This window comes from Lichenostomus cassidix, chromosome 7 (assembly GCF_008360975.1).
Source record: "Lichenostomus cassidix isolate B80296 chromosome 7, HeHo_3.0, whole genome shotgun sequence".
Lineage (NCBI taxonomy): Eukaryota > Metazoa > Chordata > Aves > Passeriformes > Meliphagidae > Lichenostomus > Lichenostomus cassidix.
Window position 1 is genome coordinate 6,286,489 of NC_139488.1, and position 21,120 is coordinate 6,307,608.

General features: G+C 37.1%; 1 long non-coding RNA gene across 5 annotated transcripts in view; it reads left to right on the plus strand.

Annotated features, from left to right (window-relative positions):
• LOC146434437 (uncharacterized) overlaps nucleotides 1-21,120 on the plus strand; it is a 127,925-nt gene that overhangs the window by 18,326 nt on the left and 88,479 nt on the right. For 4 of the 5 annotated variants that reach the window (XR_014853382.1, XR_014853379.1, XR_014853381.1 and 1 more), the window contains exons 1-2: nucleotides 11,314-11,402; nucleotides 15,462-15,515. This is a non-coding gene — a long non-coding RNA (uncharacterized LOC146434437). Of the gene's footprint in view, nucleotides 1-11,313; nucleotides 11,403-15,461; nucleotides 15,516-21,120 lie in introns of those variants that run through there. The other variant, XR_014853383.1, reaches the window with a different exon arrangement.

A 21,120-nucleotide genomic window follows, 5' to 3' on the forward strand; every position in this document is an offset into this window, starting at 1 on the left:
CATTGTGTAAAATATTAGATGTCATTATATGTAATTATTTGAGATGTTAAATCCTGTGCAGATTCCTTACACAGCAGATCAGCATTCTCAATAAAGGACAAGAGTATGGTTTTTTTTAAGACAGGCTTTGTCCTGAGGACCTGTATTGTGAAGTTAGCATCTATGCTAATTAAAGACATGCAATTAGATTGCTCAGCAAAGCCTCAGCATTTTCAAGCCATTTTTATCTTAAAATGCGACACAAAAAATGGGCTGTACTTTTTGTTGCACAACTAGGTATTAAGCCATACATTCTCTTTCTGATTAAATTTCCTAATTAAATAATGCCACTTTGCAAAAATATTTGCCACCACAACCAAAGCTGGCTGAGTTCTGCTTTGGTCTGTGGTGTTGTTTTTTTCAGGTGCCTTTTTATAAAGGCACAAAATTCAAAAGCAGATTCCTTGGGATTCTGAGATGTCTTTTGAGTAATCCTGGAGAGATTAATGATTCTGCATCAAACTCCAGCAGTAAGAAACTTTTAATTATGGTAACATTGGTATTTTGAATTTGACCAGCTCTTCAGAGAATCTTTAGTAAAGTCACCCAAAAAATCAGTCTTGTGGTACATGTTAAATTTCTGTTTGACCAGTTTCTCTGGCTGAGACAGCTGTCTTTCAAACCAGTCACTTAAATTCAGAAAAGTCTAAACTAGTAAATTAATAGAATCTACCTTCCAACTAAGGTTAGGTTATTTAAAAGGAAATCTGTTAATTATGTATAGGAAAAAGACAGTTATAAAATTGTGGAATGCAGATTTAAGCATAAATATTAAAGGCAAAGATTGAGCAAGCACTTAAAAAGACTATCTATTATCTGTAGGGGAGTTCTTAGATTTACAGTTCCAGCTTTTATGTTTATTTAAATACAGATTTTTAAGTGTAAGCTCGTAGTTCTTCCTGTCAAAGTATATGACTTACAGTAGATGTTTATATGACTATCAGCAAAATAAAACTTTCACAATTCAGTAGTGTTAGTAGTTGCATGCCTACAAAAGCTGCAATAGCTTGAAATGCATTCCTTTTACATGCCACAGTGCTGTTCTGAAGGAGAAATGCTCTTTAAAATCAGCCATATCTGATCCAACCCCACCCAGTCTAGCACTTGTGAAGATGCTGTAGAGCTATCTCCTGAAAGGATATCTTTAATTAAAGAGATGCCCAGCTCTGCAAAATGATCTCCTAACCCCGCAGGGCCAGAACAATGAGTGACAGGAAAGAAGCAACTCTATTTTGATATGAGGGACTCCTATGCAGAGGAAGGAAAAGTCTCATCAGGAGAGCTTCCATCTGCTTCAGGATGTACTGAAATTGAAAGGATTGCATGTGCCAAGGACACATTTTACATACTTTTGGCTGTGCTGTGTGAAGGGATTTCTTTCTCTGTGTTACTAGGCTTTACAATAGGTTTCTATAAATCCAGTGGTCTAGGAGATTACTAGAAGTTCTGTCTGGGTTCAGCCTCTGAGTTAATATCCTAACCATATCTTGTACTGAATTCTGGTCTAAGTCTCCTACACTTTGCTGCTGCTGTTCCAGGTTGTACAGCATCAACAACTAGTCACTAAGTGTGAAAGGAAATTATTTAGGATTACCATGGTAGCACAAATGCTCCTTTAGAAATAGGTCACTGTGGCCTGCTCCTTCACTTACCAGTGTAATTTGTGAGATAAACATTGCTTGCAACTGATCCAAAACTAGTTCTAAAAGGATAAAAATCTTTCCCCTTAGTTTGTGCATATGTTTTATTCAAGCCCTGGGTAAGATGTTCAATGCACTGGATAGATATATTGATGTAATTTTTGTGTGGTTTGCCTACAAAACTGTGAGGTAAAATTCATATAGAATAAGTAGACCCAAACCAACTATAATTTAGGACAGGGAGAAAATTATTTTTTGTAAAAAGGACTATTTTTTTAATCTACTCAACACAAGCCTTTTATATTTTCAAAGTTGATTTCCTTTACTATTGCACAATTCAGCCTGGAGATACTGTAACAACCTTCTAATTAAAAACAACCTGAATTGCCATGGAGACCAAAAAATAAAACTGCTTTCCACAGACCAAGTAAGGAATAGGCCAGACTGGGAATGTCAAGATACCATTTCTGGAATTTTTATATATGTAAACATAGTTACACGTAGTTAAGTCTCTGCTGTACACATCCACACATCCATGGCCTGGGCTGTGTCAGCAAAGTGTAACAAAGGTATTAAGTGGTGTGATTATTATGCTCTGCTCAACCACTTGTTTGGCTACACATGGAACACTGTCCAGCTTTGGTCTCCCTGTTTCAAGAGGCATTATAAACCTAGGCAGGATCCACAGGGAATTACTAGGATGATTGGAGGGTTCTAGAATTTGAAAAATGAAGAAAAATTGAAGGAAATTGGTTTCTTGAACCTAGAGAAAAGGATGCTCAGAGAAGAGAATCTTATCACAATGTTGCAGTACTGGGGGGTATTAATAGGCAAGATGGAGGCTCTTTTGTCACTCTTCTTCATGAGGACAGCTGGACACTAGAACAGGTTACCCAGAGAACTGCTGGACTGTCTCTCAGGAAATATTTCAGACATAGCTGAATAGAGCCCTGGATAACATAACCTAAGGGCCTATTTGTAGCAGAAGGTAAAACCAGATGATCCTCAGACTTCCTTCTACCCTAGTTTTTCTATGGCTCTGTGCTCAGGAGAATAGTTCAGTCAGTGGCAAAGCAGAGGGGATGGCCAAGTCCGCTATGGGCTAAACTGAGTTCTGAGATCATCCTTTCCCTTCATTTGTCTCTGTGTGTGCCTTTGCTGTCTGCAGATTCAGGCATTTTGAGGTCACTGATGTTACCCACAGTACCCATCCCAGGCTGACCCTGCAGCTGCCACAGTGTTGTCATGCAGCCTTAGTGGACTACTCATGTGCATTTAGGGAAACTTTGTCAGACTTCACCAAAAGACGCCTTTTATTTTTTTTTCCTTCTCAATAACTCAAATGGACTCAATGGGAACGCATGAACCTTCTATCTAAGAAACACCAGGGTTGTTTGCAAAGTTTAGGTGTCTAAATACTTTTTATGAGAGGCATCATACCCCTTCCACTGGGAAGGTGTATTTTACAAACTTAAACCTCTTAAACCTGTGACTGTTCACAGGTGTTATTTCTTATATTCTTGCTTAGACTGATGAGCTACTTTACAGCATACAAATCTCAAGACTCTATCTTTAAGGTAAATGGTGAGGACTATATGAAATTTTCTCCTTTTTGAAAATCTCAGTTATCTCTTAAATTATTCTGGTAACAGTCATGCAACATGGACAAGTATTTCTAAATCAGAGGTCTTTCTTACGTAGCTGCAGTCAAACTACTGCAAGAGGTGTTTACAAACAGAAGTGTAGATTATCACTGGAATTGCTGCAAGTGGAAGTTTGAAGGGCAGTATGAATTCTGGAGGCTGCCTACATTCAGAAGGTCATCTTTATATTATCTTAAAATATTGCTCTAGTAATCTTAAAGTTCAAACTTGCCTAAGAAAAGCAGACAGCTGAATTCCTTATGGAGTTGGAATACAGAAGACTTACACATCATCAGAAGCAGGTTTTATGTCACTGTCATTTATTAGGACATACTCTTCCATGAGGAGTGTATTTATTTTATAATAAATAGGAATGTATATTTTTTATAATAATATGTATATTATTTTTCAGTTACACAAGAGTCTTATTTTCTGTTTTGTGATGCATAGGAGGATTGAAGACATACAGAATGCAAGGATGCTGTTCTGTTCCCCAGGTATTAATGTTGTCTCAAGAAAAATTTGGACTATTTGAAACACAGCAAGCAGGAAGAAAGCAATAGAAATCATGCTTAATTAGAGGAATGTCTAATGAATCATCAGGCTAGTCATCAGCACAATTTATGGCTGAAATGCATAAAGTAAAAAATGTATCAATATTTTTCACTCATACTAATGAGCTGTCACACATATACACCATAGGATGTCCTTGGGATGTAGTGCAATAGTAGGGGACAAACAAAGAACAGGTGTGACTGGATGGGAAGGTAAGGAAATACCAAAAAATCGAGGAAAATAATAATGTTGTATATTATTTTATTTTCTGGGAGTGAGAAAATATTATATTCAAACTGAATTCCTTGCCAACAGGTTGGGCAAAATCTCATTCTTGCCCTCTCATCAGACTCATTTTGCATTTGAAACAGATCAGTTTCAAATTCCTTACAAAAGAATAGGAATAAAAGTTTCTTGGTTTGCAACGTGTTGCTTGTTAACTCTGATGAAATTGTTAATTCAGAACTGGTTTAACTGAAAATGGTGTGATTTACAAAGACGTTAAATGTTTCCCCATTTAAAAGGAATTTAATTTCACAAGTATCCTGGAAGCCTGACCACACCTCTTGTGTGGTGAGGCAGACCCATATAAAGTAAGCAAAGCAGATTTGTTTCAGAAAACTGAAGGCTTTGTTACATGACTGTCTTGCTTAAAACCTATCATAGAGTCACATTACTGACAACCATCTCATATTTCTGGTATCTCCCATGAAGATGTTGTCAGTTCAAATAATTAGTTCCTTGTCTAATTTCTAGTCCTCTCTTCCCCATTTTGGTTCTACATCTGTTTTCCTCTATATGTCTTATCTGGGCAACTGCTGGCCTTACTTTAAAGTCTATCTTTTCCTTTGCATTATTTTTATGAAATGTGTGATAGATCATTTCTTATATGAACCCTTGTAATAATTTCTGAATCTACTCTAAGTTTATGTGATCTGTCACAAACTAGTTCTTTGACTCATTTTTCCAATTTCTGCCCTTTGAAGGTAAGGCTTAATCTTGTTCTTTTTTATAACAGTAAAACTAATCTCAACCTGTTAACTTTGAAGAGAAATTAATTCCTTTCTTTATCATACTAACATTAAAAATAAAAAACCAAAAATGCTTGAAATCTGAATATATAGCCATGAGAAATAGATAGATTCTCATTTGAGAAGCAGTAAAGATAAAGAAGTGAGCTGGCTTCACACTGGAAGGACAAGGAATTTCAGTGCATACTGATATGAGCCTTCCTACAGCTAAACAGCTTGGACACTTTTGTGAAATCTTTCAAAACAACAATTGCCATAGAAGGAAAAAGCCAACTTGCAGACAGTACCTTCTGTGACCTCAACACCCAAATCCTAGCCCAGAAAACAAATGGTTCTTTACTGCTCAGATGTTCTCAGCAGAATCATAGAAATTAGCCAAGAACTTATGCTGAGGGCTAATGTCCTTTGGGGAACAAATCTTGTATTTCAGAAATCCGAGACATGTTCTGCAGACAAAATTAATGATGTTACAAAACATTGTTATAATTACTCATGCAGAACTTGATTGATGCAGTATGTTCTGAAAGTTCCCATCATATAAATCGTAATTATCTTCTTTCGAAGAGCAATGAGATGTTCTGACTATACAGTTTTCCTTCTGGGAAGAAGTATTTTGTGTTTTGCAACAGTTTTTTTTAAGAATTATTTATGCGCATAACAATAACACAAAAGGATAATTGTGGTTTAGAATTGCCGAAGTATGTCAGCTGGGATGGGCTGCTTTACTTATTAGAGCTGTCTGCACTGCAGAGAAACACATCTTGAAGTGCAAATAGGTTCTGATATATATCAGTGTATTTACACTCTGTAAGCAATCCCAGCAGAGCTTTATCAATCTGTTCACAACACTGCAGTTTTAATATTGCATTATGAAGTCTCAGAAATCAGAGATGCGTGTTTTATCTCGTCTTAGAGGTGTATGCCTTCATATAAAGCCCCATACCTTTGTTTCATCCCTCTTTTTCGATTTGATGAATCCACATTTTTTGGATTCATGTGTCTTTAGCTATGGTTATAGGGCACCTAGTTTGATCCAAATGTTGCATTCTCTAGATTTGGCTTTTTTCTAGATTTACTCAGCTTCAGAAACTTTTCTGCATTGTTTTGTTGTGTGGAGGTTAAACATAAGCCTGGAATGAAAACATCTTCTGTTTCTTCCAGAGTCTGAGGCAGAGGTAATACAGCTTTACCTGTGACCATTCTTTATTGTGCACTAAACCAGCAATGACTGGCTAATCAGCATCCCCTCTGTGATAATTTTATCTTCTGTTGATGAAAGCCTTCTTAATACTTTTGTGGAGAACCTTTTTCACTCTCTTATCTACTGCTATGGAATTCCCTTGGCTTTGCTTTGTTTAGTTTTACCCATATCAGAATGGGTATCCTGCTCAAAATAATGGTACTCATTTAATGACTATATCCCAGTTGTTTCATTCTAGGGTATCTCTCTTCACTCCCAATAATTTTGTAGCTGAGTGTCACAATATTTTTTGTGAATGTTTATTTCAGTTACATTTTTTATAAAGAAGGGAGTGCTAGTCCTGTGTTAGATGGACAACTAGACTATAAAGGATCTAGTTACATTACACAGTCCTGAGACCCCTAGGTAGCTCTACTACGTTGTCTTATGGAAATATGCAGCATTAAGCTATTAGAAATACCAGCTGATGTCTTGGAAATGATATGGTTGTGTTGTTATAGCAGCTCTACTACAGGTCTCATTAGCACTATTTCTCAAATTAAGGTATCTATGATTGTTGCAGGTTTGGAGTTTAAATGTCTCTGCCCAGTGCTGCTCTGAAAGAATGAGCAGTGAGGATACTCCTTGTGGCTCTGGTTCCATGAAAGGTCAAGGTATAGAGGGTGTGGCCTCTGCTTTGGGATGGTTTTGGAACACAGAGAAGGAAAGTGTATTGACTAAGACACAGAAGTAGTCCAAAATAACAAAATTAGCATTCTAGACTCAGCTTGGGTAATTTTCCCAAAGTTACCCCAGGAATTCTGGGAGTTCAGTTCCCTCTCCTCTGTCCAAGCCCTAAGGATACACATATTAGAACACTGTTTCTACTACTCTCTGTTTTCTTTACTCTCTGTGTAATGTATAAAGTATATTACTAATCAGATTGCTGCATGATTCTTTGGACTTTTATGATTTGCTAGTATTAACAGGATTGTCTGAAAAGAGAAACACTGCCAGGATTTTCAAGAATTCCAGTGAGGACACAGGGGAGTTGGATGGAACATTTCCTCTGTTGTATGTCATGGAGTTTAGTGCTCAGCTTTGATGGTCTGGTGTTCAGGCTCCACATTTGCCATTCAGGGTAGTGAAGCAATACTCTGGTTCAGATTCCAGCTACAGTATGAAAATTTTAGCATCTTTCCAAAATTATAGGAATGTAGAAAAATAGGGTTGGAAGAGGCCTCAAGAAATCATTTAGGCTATCCCCCTGACAAAATCTCTTTGTTCCATAATCTTTCTGACAACATCAGAAATTATTAGGTAATAGCCTGAAACAAAATGAATCATATAAAAAATCTGATTTACATTCTGGGTGAAATTTGCCCTTATGCAGAAGCTAGCAGAAAACTTCCAATTTTCTCCCTTACACTTACATTAAGATTTAGGCTGACACAATCCTTTATAATCTATGTGGGTGGGCAATTGCTGGCAAGAAGGGTTAGATTCAGAAAGGAATGAAACTCTAATGGGAAAGAGCCTTTTACGTCTTAGCCCACAATGTGGTGTGCTTGACTTACTAGTTTTCTTCTAATGGATTAAACTTTCTTTATGTCACAAATCACATATTTCCACATTGCTGTCAGTGTAGTGAGTCAAAATAAGGTTAATGTATGAATGATTAGCCCATAGCTGGCCACAGGATGGAGAACTGTGATTCAGAGCTGCTCAGGCTCTTGGATTTTAAAGTAAATATACCAATACTTTAAAGTTTCCCAGTTCCATCTAATAAGAATTCTCTAGAAGAGCTAAGAACATATAATTCCAGAAAGTGTGTGCTGCAAGTGTACTTTAACTGTATTGAGACAGATTAAGCACTGCTCATTTTAATGCCTGTTTGGCTCTGTGCTTTCTTATTTTAAGCACTATAGCTGGGAGTTGCAGGTATGATGTATTTATGGTAATAATAATAATAACTATTAGTTGAACATACTTAAACTTCAAAGAACACTTACAACTTTATAATAAAAAAAAGCTCTATTAAGGATTCTAGAGGGACAGGAATAGAGGCTGATATGAATAATTATAGTATTCACTCCTGTACCTTTGAAAATTCAATTCATATCAGCTGAGGATCCCTTTCTCTGAAGAGCATGAGGATAAAATGGCAGCAAATTTGGATCATCTCTGGCAGTCTTTGTGTGCCAGGAACATGCATAGATGGTAGATGTTCTTCTTCAACATGAACATACATTTACATTTATACCAGAGATAAGGTATAATATTTGGGTGGGAAAATACAGCAACTGTACTGTTTATTTAAAGTCATACCAGGCTAGGAGTATCCAACATACCAAATTTTATAGCAGTGTAAACAAATTCTAACAGGATTTTAAATAATTACATTGCATTCTTTGGAGGCAGAAAAAACATCCTTCCTAAAGATCTGGAAGTTTAGAAAGGATACAATTTTTTACTCAACCCCTTAGAGGTCTCTCAAAACTGGATATAAAAATCTTTTTTTCATATAGTACACACAAGTGATGAAATGCATCTGTCACAATGGAAGAATTTAGACATACAACCACCTGCTTGTCTTGGAATAGCTATGTTGTACCTTCCCCAGATTTATTTGTTATTTTAATGCTATAGGTGTGATGAGTGGAAGTTTCCCGAAGGGGATGTCACAGGCATAATTATGTTCCAGTGTGAAGTGGATGGAAAGCAGCTGTGGTAAATGGCAGTAAAAAAATATAAATAAATATGGCAGCAATTAAATGTCATTTAATGTTATATCTATCAAATAAGTACAAAGTTAAGTCTTTAATACGCTTGGAGGAATGTAGGCAAGAGCTTCTCTATTTCTTTGTGGCACAGAGTTACCTCAAGGGGAAAGGAACAAGTCCAGTTAGTGTAACACCTGTTCCACTTTATAAGCTCAGGAAGGGCTGGAAAGAAAAGCTGTCTAGAGTTTCAAGCAGGCATTTCAGTCTAGATTTCTATTCAGAATTCCACATAAATTATGACTATGCCTGGAAGCTGATGAGAAAAAAGAATTGCCAATGTGAAATCATTACTTCTTAGTTGTATAATTCTTCTGAAATAGATTAAGATGTTCCACACACGGGAAGCTTTGCTTTTTTAAGGCTTGTGTTTTATTATTTGTTGAAGCTACTGCACTATAGCAAATATAGAGTTTCCTGACACTGCTTGCCAAAGTATAAGACCCTGCATACTTTGCCTGTGATGTAAAGACTGGAGCTATAAATACTCAAAAGCTAACATTATGGTGAGGGCTTGGAAGGTATCGCTATGATGGGAATTTAGGCCATTATAAACTGGTTTGAAAAAACAGTCTGGTGGGGGTTTTCTGGCAAGCAATAAGGCCAGTTAAAAGCTGACATTTATTCTTTTTCCTTGCTCACTTCACTGAATTGTAGGATTTGACACATACCCTCAGATCATTCATGTCTGGAACATCAAAGTCACACTCCAAATCTCTTATTAGGTGACTGTGGGGTAAGGTGCACTTTGGCACTGAAAATGCTGAGAGATGATTGGCAGCAGGGATGTTGCTGCCCTGTAATGAAAAGAGCACACATGCAAGGATTCATTTACAGATTAATTTGCCAAATCTTTTCTGATTAAATATTTCCTCACTAAACCTTTTTTCCATCTGTTTCTCTGGAAGTCTTTAAATATTACCAGTTTCACTTTTAAATAGCCAGTGAGGTGGTTTCTTGTCCATATGCAAGTTTCTAGAAGGAAAATAATATATTGATCATTTAGAAGGGCTAGATCCAATCTGTTTCTCCAAGTCTCCTTGCCTTGGATAATTTAAAAATGCAGCAATCCAAGAATATTTTGTGTGTAAATCATAAGTGTGAAGAAATACAGAGTAGTAAGAAATTAAATAGTCAGAATGTCTGATTTCCCTTCTTTTCATAAGGAAGATAAAAGTAGTTATGGCACTTTAACATAGACTGGGATATAAAATATGATGGCATGCCTTTGATTCTTTTTGCTGAACCTGGGAAGTAGTGCAGGTTTCTTAGATTCATATTTAGCTTCAGGGAGTGAAAAACTAGCTACTCAAGAGGTAATAAATGCAACAGGAAGAAATAAAATTGTTTTTGGCATGCTAAGAATATATTTAGTGTTAGATTGATGGTTAGTTTTGGCTTCTAGTAATATTTTATCACTTTTTTTTTATCCTCATCTTTGCAGGTAATTTAAATTTGTAAAGGATGGTACTGATGTGACAAAAGAATGTATAAAAATACCTATAATGTGGTACTTATTCAAATTATACATTAAAATAAAATATAGATATCTGTGCACTTTAAAATAATTCTATTAGACCTTTTTGCATTGTAAATACATTTTCTAGTTTCATTTTCTAGTTTTAATTTGTGAGGGGACAGCAATAGATTATCAGAAGTTTTGAATCGGCATCATGAGCGGGTATAAATTCCTTCATCATTGGCATTATTTAAACTTTCAAGGTTACCTGTTGTGCCTGTGTTGAAGCAATGCACATTTTGTCTGAGCCACATGCAAGAGAACTGAATGTGGTTTTTGCTGTGAACTTTCCAAAATAAACTGAATTAACTTGAAAAAGCAGAGACACAAGTTTTGACTGTAATATTACACTATTGAGGTCAGGAGGGGTTGACTGTGCATTTTTCCAAAATAAAGACCAATTTTTTTTTTTAAAATTATTTTCTGACATGGTTCTTATAACTGAGGTTTTAAGTTTTCTGTTTTCTCCTGAACGTATTGAAATCATTTGCCTCAGTCCCTCAATACCATTTTTTCACCCAACAGATAAATTACAATGGAAAAGAGTAAAGTGGTAAGAAAAGTGGAAGAGGGCGTGTGACTTCTGGACATGGGGGTGTCCTCCTGCCCAGACCCTCTTTGCTCTTCCCTCTGTCCTTCAGCTGAGAGAAGGTGCAACCCTCATCCAAGAGCCTCCCTGGCAAGGTGAGAGAACATCATGAGACATTAAGTTTTGCCTCTAGTGAGAATTTTAAGTTTCCAGGGTAGTGCAGAGCTCTTAGGAGTTTGTCATTTGAACCCTGCCTGTGTGGGGTGAGAGCAGAACCACCTGTTCTGCCAGCAGCCCCACAGCTGTTCCTCCCACTCAGGTGTTTGCAATCACTCTGAAAATTCCCCCTCACTGCCAATTAATTACCTGTTGGGAGAACACCTCCCTTTCCACTCACACAGTGAGAACTCCCTGGTGGAGAAGGAGCTGGAGAACGGCTGGGCATGGCAGAAAGAAAGTGAATATATTTTGCAGCTGATATTACTGGTAAGGAGATTTAAAAAGTTGAGCTAAATGCTCGGGATGGGATGCTAAAGCATTTGTTCATGTATATCTCACTGAAAAAAGATATTTGTTTGTTTTATGAGTGTGCACTGGTATAAATAGAATTATTCTAAAATAACATTATTTGAAAAGCTGATGTAATTATCTTACATATTTTTCAGAATTTAGGTTGGAGGGTTTCAGTGAGTTCTCCATATGTTACCAAAATTTGAAAAATTCTTTCCTGTATGTTCTCTTCCCCTTCAAATTTTGCAGAATTAAATGAGTAAGATGAGTCCTTGAAAGTACTTAGGTGTGTCATTTTGCCCACCTTCCATTAGAAAGAAAGCCTTCCTTTTAAGAAGGAAATGTGAAGTGTCTAAAGGTAAACTCTTATTTCATACTCAGGCCCAAAATTTTAGATAAAAGAACAGTTATGTTTGCTTTTGTACCTATATGACTATGTGTGTCCATAGGTGTCCTATTATGGTAAAATTCTTGAGGCTACAGCAGGGAGGAGTGCAGTTGCACAATGGTGAAAAGTTGAAGAGCTCAGAAGCAGTAAACTGATCTTGCTTTTTAGGCAACTGAACCCCTGAGTTGAAATTACATATTCACGTCATACTGTTTGTATGAAGGTACTCTGATCCTGATGTGATTAAAATCTTACCTTTTCTTTTTTTTGATAAACAGTATTAAAATATCTTGTGTCATTTGCCACAATGATTTTCATTTCTAGCCAAATTAAACGTGCTTAAGCTTTGAAGTTTTCTTATTGCCTCTATTTCTTTGTATTTTTTGTTTTCTTACATGTGTGGGAATGTGTGCAGCATATCTTTGGTAGGCTTTTTATGGAACACCAATAATCTGTATGGACCAGAAAGCAGTAAAGATAAAACAAATGGTCATAAGAGCACACCCTGCAGTACCTCTAGTTCTACTATTCTGCTATTTACTATTCTAGTTCTATTATTCTACTATACTTTCTGTCTACCCTGCATTTTTAATAGTGGGGTGCTAGGATGAGTGTGTAATTGTGAGAAGTGTGCAGGTGCTCATTGCTCTGCTCTCAGCTGTAGTTAATCAAGGTGAGTCATTAAGGACATATTAAGAACCCCTGTGTCAGGCCAGCAGTCTCTAGGAGTGGCAAATAGAAGCTTCCAGAGCTTGTGTGCCTGGCTCCTTACTGCAAATCATTCTCTTTTGTACTGCCAAAGCCATTGGATTAAGAGCTAACTAATTTTTTTTTTGTCTTTGTAAGAGTTTGAAGCAGTTTTGTTTTAGTGAGAGGCTTTGTTTGCTATTTTTCCTAAGCTGAACCAAAGGTAAATCCTGTTTGTTATAGCAGAAATTGGGTGCATGATATGTTCTATGTGTTTTAAGAAATGGCCTGCTGAACAATGTCTTTCTGTGTGTAGTCTGACATGATTTCTATTGTGGGTTCAGAGGACTGCAAATACTAATTCTACATGGAAATCGTATTTTATTGCCAACACTCACACATGTTTTCTGAGTCACTTGGAAGTTTTTTGTAAAACTGCGTTTCACTTGTCAAGCTGCAGATATTTTGATATCTACTTGTGTTTATCTATTTAAATGAGGAATGATAGTCAAGCTGGTTGTGGATCACCCCTAAGCTGTCAAGCTAGTCATTCTTGCCAGTGTTTAGCCATGAAAGTTTTCAGAGCCAAATTAATTACCAGCTTTATACGCTCAACCCAGTCCAATCAGAGGCAGGAATTTGTTAGTTTTGTCTGAGTTTGAGTTCTCAATTTTTAATATCTGTGACTGAATCAGTCACTGTTATCGCTAACAAAAATCTGGAGCTGAAGGAATCTGAATTCTCCATAATTAATGTTTATGCACACTCAGAAATGTTCCATTTCTTATTTTTTGCTCCATGAACTTCTTTTATCTCTCTTACAGTTTATTTCTTTTGCATTCTGTTTCCTAATCACTTTAATATTCCCACCGTTCTATTTTTCACTTTATTTTTATCTGTGTTTGGTTAGTTATCCTCTTTTCTGTCATACTGAAGAACTGAGCATCCATAGATGAGTTGCATTTCTTTACCATTGTTTTACCCTCTGCTCTGGTTTCTCCTGCTGTAACTATGGATGCTTATGTGCATCAGAACCTTGCTAATGTGGTAACATACTGGCTTGCTGCAAAAGCTCAGGATCAGCTTTCCATAGTCCCAGTTGGTTTCAATGGGAGAACAAGTTATTGCATTGCTTTCCTATGATTCCTGCTGGTAATGGATCCAGCACCACTGGTTGTCAGTGTAGTTTACAAGAAAAGTGCCTTTTGCCAGTAAACTGGCACAATAGCAGCTTAGAACAGCTCTGTTCTAATCCCGTGTCTCTGGTTACCCAGTATTCGTTAGATCCAGCAGATAGCCTGGCCTTGGGGATATGAAATTCCTCCTGTGATGTAGAGAGATCTGACTTTTCCCAGATTAGGGATATGCATGAAATGATACTCATTGGAAAGGTAATTTCTCATGTATTGTAAACGTGAGCTTCTTTCCTCCTCCCTGGCTCCAACAACAGTGGCTCTTTTTGGAAGGTTTATGTCAGGCCAAGTACTAGGTTGTTACATTGCTTTGCATTTTGTCTGGTCTTTGAGTAGCTCTTAGTTAAAGAGGTCGATTCTTTCTAGCACAAGTAACTACTGATTGAAAAGATGACATTGCAATTTGGAGAACTGCGTGAAATGGGCTATGTCCCTGATGACAAGCAACTTTAAAGAAGTGTACATTAAAAATAACTTGATAGCAGAACGGACATTCTCAGGAATATAATCCCATAGAATCTCTTGATTTTTCATTTCTAATAGTTTGAACTGCATCTGGTAGTGTAATATAAGTGGTTCCATTCTGAAGAATGGGAAATTGAGATAGTGACAGAGTATCTTAGGGAAGAGCTATGTGACTAGAAAAAGTCTGAAAAATTTATTAGTAGGACTACCAAAATAACAACTCCTTTCCCTTGAAGGTTGTCTGGATTAGTGTAATACTCATCCCAGAGTTTTAAATCTTCACAATTGTCAAGTTATGTTCATGAAGTTTATTAAGGAATCTGCTCCCTTTAAGTATCAATGTTTTTGTTGATATCCTCTTGTTTCATCACACCTGAGTTTAACTGTATACAAGCATTGCCAGCCAGTTTTTTTCAATTTCTAGGCACAGCTGAAGTTGTCCTTCAAGTCAAGTCAATGGTGACAGCTGCTGTCTTTTCCATATTCATTTTGAAATCATGTGACCACAGAGTCTAATTTTTGTAAGGAGCATTTGCCTGCAACAAATGTCAGATTGACCTAATAATGGTTTTTATTCTATACTTTCCTCTCAGCTTCATTTTGTGAAGATAGCTGAATAAGAGTTATTTCATTTGTAATTAGACTAGTATAAGTGATGTCCTGTCACTTATATTCCCTTGTGAGTGCTAGAGGGAGAAGAAGGTTAGATAGTCATGGAGCAGAGAGGATGAGCTAGGAGAGAAGGGTGATAAAGCAGCCCGCAGAGCCCAAGTGAGGGGAACTGGGGGCAAACACAGCCTTGGGAGGGCCAGGCAGGGACACTGAGACAAGGCCAGGATGTCAGGCCCAGGTGGCTGGATAAACAGGGCACATGATGAGGTTGGGTCTGCTGTGGAGTAGGAGGTGTAGCTCAGCCTGGGGGCTAATGGTAGAGGCTCAGCTGAAAAGCAGCTCCCACGGGAAGGGGCTTTGGCCCAGGCTGTGCAGGCAGTGAAGGGAGGGGGACAGCCTGGACAGGCTGCAGCTGCACTCCCTGCCTTGGCCCCCAGCCCAGGCTGACAAGCCTCCAGGAGGGACCCTCTTAGGGCCCTTGCATGCACTTTGGAGTCTTTAAACTTGTAAGAGCTGTTGCATGCTGATATATTTGCTTATTCTATTCTCTGGTAAGGTTTCTAAATCCATGTTTAGAATCTTGATTTATTTTTTTTAGACTACTGGAGGCTGAAAATCCTTGACAAAATCCCATAAATTGTTGTGTGTTCATGTGAGTTTGACTTTTTTTCTCTGTTTTATCTCTTCCAGGTGCATTGCTATTATTTTCCTGTTGCACTGACACTTGAAGCATTGTCACCTGAGGTATGACCCATGCTAAATGACATATGTAATTTATCTTTTGTTTATTCTGTGCTGTTCCATTTTATTGATATTTAGTAGCAACATCTGTGGGAAATGTCACCAGCTGTGCAAAGTAACAAAGCTGTAATGCAAGACTTGTTTTCTCCCTTGTGTTCTGTTTAGTTCTATGAGATTCCTCTCTTGTAGCAAAGCTGTCTCAAAAATGTTGTGATCACAGTTCATCTTGCTTCAGCTCTGACAGACAAAGTGTTTTTTTAGAACTTCGTAAACAGAATGTCTGAATTAATTCAGGGTGAAAGCAGCACATCAAGAAAGAAGACTATATTTTTTATCTCTGTATGTTTCAGGCTTTTAATTATACTAGTTATTCTGGCATAAATAAATGGGGGTAGGAAAATGGGGTGAATGTGGGAAGGCTGTGAGCACCAGGAAAGGCTCCTGAAGCAAGCATTTCAGCTATCTACCTGCTGGGTACCTGGATCTTTAATTTTGAATCATTTAGTGCTAGTACCAGTTTAAAGTACTCATTCCATCTACCAACTCTGTCCTTGCTGCTTCCTCTGTGACATTGTGTGCCAAAGCTTCTGTCAAAATGAAGTGGCTTAGCAGGAGCATGGACTGTGTGGAGAGTAGGAATATCTAGTGATGATTTCCCTGCTGTTTCCTGTTGTGAAACCATGTGTTTGGAATGCACCAAATTAGCCATGCAAGAACTTACTGTATGCTCTGCATGGGAAGATCATATTAGAGACCAGTTATAGATTCTTAATAATACTTCTGATGTGAAAAAAAAAAATCTGTTTAGGAGCAATGTGAAAAAACAATCAGAAATCACAATTGATCAGAACTTAGCTTTTTAAATCCTTTTGCTTTTACTTAGTCTGATGTTTTAAATGTGACTAGTGTGACATTGCTTACAAAAGTAAATAGTGCAGCAGTTAAAACATATTTCTATTCCCTGCTTGTTTAAGCCTTCTCCACAGCAGTTGGTATTTGCTTTAACTACAGAACTTTTGTTAAAACAGTGTTGGATCTGCCACCTGTCATTCTTATTTTTTTCCTTTCACATTGCATACATGATTTCTTTTTTTTTTCTTGATACAAACACTGTAAATCTTCTGGATTATATTTCTCCATGTGTTATATAAGGCTGGTAACTCTCTGAGATTGTATTTCTGGTGCAAAGTAAGACAGAAGCATACCCTGCCACAGAATAACAAATTCAGCATATTTTACTAGTGGCATACATTTTCATGCAGTCTGTTAAGGAGCTGATTTATCAAGCCTATAAGTTTTTGGGTTTTTTTTTATAGGGTGTCTAGAAGCTTTCAGTAATTCAGTGCACAGCACTTGATAAAATTGTCAGTCCTTTTATCGGCATAAACAGTATTATGACTACAAGGGTGAGACAAATGGGGATTTAGTCCTGCCGTTCTAAGTTCTTTTGCTTTTGTTGGCTCCCTGCCAGAGCAGCATGGAGTAAACACGCAGGATTTCTCTCCTTATTCCTGGCATTTGATAAAAGTGGCTCCAAACTGATTTTTGCAGCTAGTAAGCATTTCATGACCCACTGGAATTCCTAAACTTGTATGCAGTGACCAATGTGATTCTTAATGGATTAGCAGTATGGATTTGCTTGGACTTACTGTGTTGGAGAGGGTGATTACTGCCTGTTAATTTTACTCTGACCTTATCTAAACATTTTAAAAGGTCAAAATAAAACAACAAAATCTATTACTGTAAAGCAAATCTATCTCATGCTTCTACCCCATGCATAAATCTCAGTGAATGACAAAAATAATTTGTCCTACCATAAAGATTAGCTATCTTCATACTTTTTAGCTTTTGTGGAGTATTTTTGGAGCCTAAGCATTATACCAAAAACATAGAGAAAATGAATCTAGAAACAAGTTGTGCAGCTCTGTCATGAGTTGATGGCAGTAAAGTTTAGAAGTTTGCTTAGCAATTCAGTCCTGGTCGCAGGCTGTGATCTTCCAAAGGGCGTATGAAAATTTCTGTACCTAGTTGGAGCCCTAACTCTATTTGAAAGCAATGATCTGTTTCTCTCTCTCTTTGCATGGATGGTACTTTAATTATAGGGTATCCAAAATATGTGAATGTCACAAAATGTGCCTTAAAGTATCATTGGTGATCTATTAGATTTTTTTATCCTAGATTTTAGAGAACGTATGGCATTGAAAGGGGAAAATTTTTTTCCCAGAAAGTGTGTGCTCCTCTTTTCTAGTCATTGCTGACTGGAATTAAGTGAAATTAATATAGGTATTTAAAATGCTTTTTCTAAACCAGTGTTTTGGATGGTGCCAGAGACAGCTTTGAAAATGAGTAATTGTGTGTTTCAGAAAGCACCTTAACTGAAACAGGCCTGTAAGTGCTCTACTGCAGAATTTTTATTCTGGCTATGTTTGTATGACTGAATCTAGCAGAATGCCCCCTATGGCCTCCTGTCATGCAGCTCTGAGAAGAGCTGAATCCTACATCCCAGGTCTTTTTAGTCTCTAGGGTTATATTTGTCCTGATTTCCTAATTAGATTTATTCCCAGAAGGTAAATGGTTTCTCTACCACCAACTTCTAAGATACATAGTCCAAGCTATCACTAAGAAGTGGGTTCTTCACTTCTCCAAGTATCAATGTGTCTTCAGTAAAAATGGGAGGCAGGTGATAAATATGTTGGTTTGGATTTCATTTGAAGATCAAAGCTTAACAGTGCAGGCAGTTAGAGTGACTGTCAGAGAAAAAGTTCTGAAGTCTTTACCCTCCTGCCCTTCCCTTAAATCAAGTAACATCTGCTACTAGGTTTGTGCTGTCACTCCAAAGTTCTGTCTTGGGGTGAAAATGACAAGTAAAAAGGTAAAACACATCCACAAGTTAGTCCTTGACAAAGTTACAAATTACAGGATGATTGACAAACTACTGTCACCCCCAAAATTTTATTAGACTTTTCCCTCCCTTTTTTAGCACTGATATTGTTAAAGAAATTAATCTATTTTAAATTTTTTTTTTTACTGACACGCAAACTTGGGAAACTTTTGCACCTATGTAGTTTCAGTTCTTGAATTGCCAATGCATGAACTGGGGACAGGTTTTCTGCCTGTGTGTTCTTGATATCAAGGCAAGACAGGCTGATAAGCAGGCAGAACCTATCCTGGTTCTGTGTTAATTATCCACTCTTTTGTCACTTTGTTATTCATCTTTGGGAATGTGTTCCTCTGTGTAAACCCTGCCAGCATTCATACAGGACTTCATAGTTATTCTTCTAAAAAAATCAGAGAATACGAGAATCTCTTGTATCTGCTCAACAATTGAAATTTTGTATTTTTCCTCTCTTGTAAATTGAGATCACTTCCTAAGTTGGTATTGCCTCATTCATTGAACCTTGGGTAACCTTCCTTCTTAATTAACTTTGAGAAAGCATGTAAGTGTAAGCCTACAGATTAATTTTTATTTCTGTGTGTACTTTACTGTCTGCCAGAAGAAACATTTAATTTCCTGGTGACAGGAAGTCCTCCTTGAGCAAAGAATCCCATTCTTTCTGCTGTTATTATGAGGTCCAATATTTAATTACTTTCTGAAACATGAACAAACAAGGAATCTCTGTGAATCTGAATGAAATAAATACGTAGGGGAAACATTGTCAATCACCAACTTGTATTCTTTGCAGAAAAAGCAGTAATCTAGACTGAAAGGCAAATAGCACTGCTAGAATTTGTAAAATACTGTCTTGAAGAGCCATAAATGTCTCTTATACGTCCAAAAGAGATAAACCATCTCTGAAGCGTTTGCAAGTTGAAGTGTATTAAAGCTTCCAGAGCGTGAGTTGCTGTTTGTCAGTAGGTGTCCAATGTCTCTTGACTTCTGGCAGTGTAAAATTGGAGTTTGGCTCTGAGTCAACTTCTGCTGATGGAATCTGCCAGAGCTTCCTATAGATAGTAGTCAGTAAAGCCTCTGTAATATAAGCTGTTGCCCAATAAAAAGTGAAATCCCTTCCTGCCAGTGCCAACTATGTCAATCTAGTGATTTGAGCCAACTGTAAGCTTTGCTTTTTGCTCTTAATAAAGGTTTGTGTCTCATCCTTCATTTGTTTGGGGCTCCCAGATCTTTCCTTGCTGCTTGTACCCTGCTTGTCTGCTTTGTTGTCTTTTGGATGACATGTGAAGAAGTTGTAGGCAAATAACTTCTAAGAAACACAAATTTTTTAATAGTTTGAAGCAAAATGTTGTGGTTTTCAGTATGAGGTTGCAGCTTAGCTATTGATGTGTCTTTCTTATACAGAGAAATCCTATTTCTCAGTGACAGGTGATTTATTTTTTCTTTTTTTCCCCCCCTAATTGTGCTTTTAGGCAGAAGTTATATTAAGTAGCAATGAGGAATTAAAACAAAACAGGAAACTAATTGTATTTTATACTTAGAACAACTGGAGTCCATTTGGAGACAAATGCTAATAGAATGAGTGTTACGTTTTAAGCCTCAGCTCTTTTGCACAGATCTTTGCCTTTGAAAAAAATTCCCTTTTTATCTCTCTATGCCTAAACATGGGTGGCTAAAGACTAGGTTTTTAGCCCTTGCTCTGAATATAGAACTATTTTTCACATATTGTTTTTCTGGAAAGTGGTAGAAAACAAGCTAAAGGAAACAGTGCCTCAACTGGAGTAATCTCAAGAAACTGCACAAACTTGGGAGTAGATAAGCCAAGTAGTCTATGGCCATGACACACTGCTCTCTCAGATTCAAGACAAGGTTTTTATTCTCATGTGGATCCAAGTGAATTATTGAAATACTAAATATGAATTATTCATGACAGGTAAATTAAGAAGTTGATGTTAAGGGACTAATTGATTTCAAAGAAGTGCTGGGGTTTTAAAGGCAAGACTTTAAAGGTAGAATTGATGGAATTATATAAGTGTTAAATATTGGTCAAAAAAGTGAATCCTGTGGAAATATCTGATGAAAAAGGATGTTGCCTGATAACATCTAACTTGCCTCTCTATATTAAGTAATCTAGGAGAGAATTCATGTACAAAGCTATGGCATGAGTTCTTGAAATCTACTCGGATAGCATAAAGCAAAGCACTCAAACCTTTAGTAGATTTTAAGTAGTTATTTTAGGCATTTCTTCACTTGAACATGTTTTTGTCATTCCTTTGGATGCATTCAGGAGAGGTATCATTCACTCTTGTGCTTCTGAACTACAGCGTAACTTTAAATGCTGTGTTGAATCAATGGAGGAGCACACATTGTTTCTACAATGCACAATGAAATAAATCAAAGCTTTTTATGTGTTGGGGATTTTTTTTTTCTTACTGGAGTGTTTCTCTAATACCAATACTCCAGTATTGGTATTAGAGAAATAAGAAGTTGCTCCTGGTATCTGAAGCCTGGACTACTTAAGGAGTAGTTCAGGTAGTTCAGTAGTTCTCAAAGTTCAAGGTAAATAGAATAATGTCCCACTTGAGATAAAAGCCTCAGTGTAATGTAGATGCTGTATATTTTAATTTACATTCTGCAGGGTTTGTCTAAACCACTTCTGGATCTGACTGTAACATATCAAATATATGATATGAAATGTGCTCAAAAATCCCAGTATAG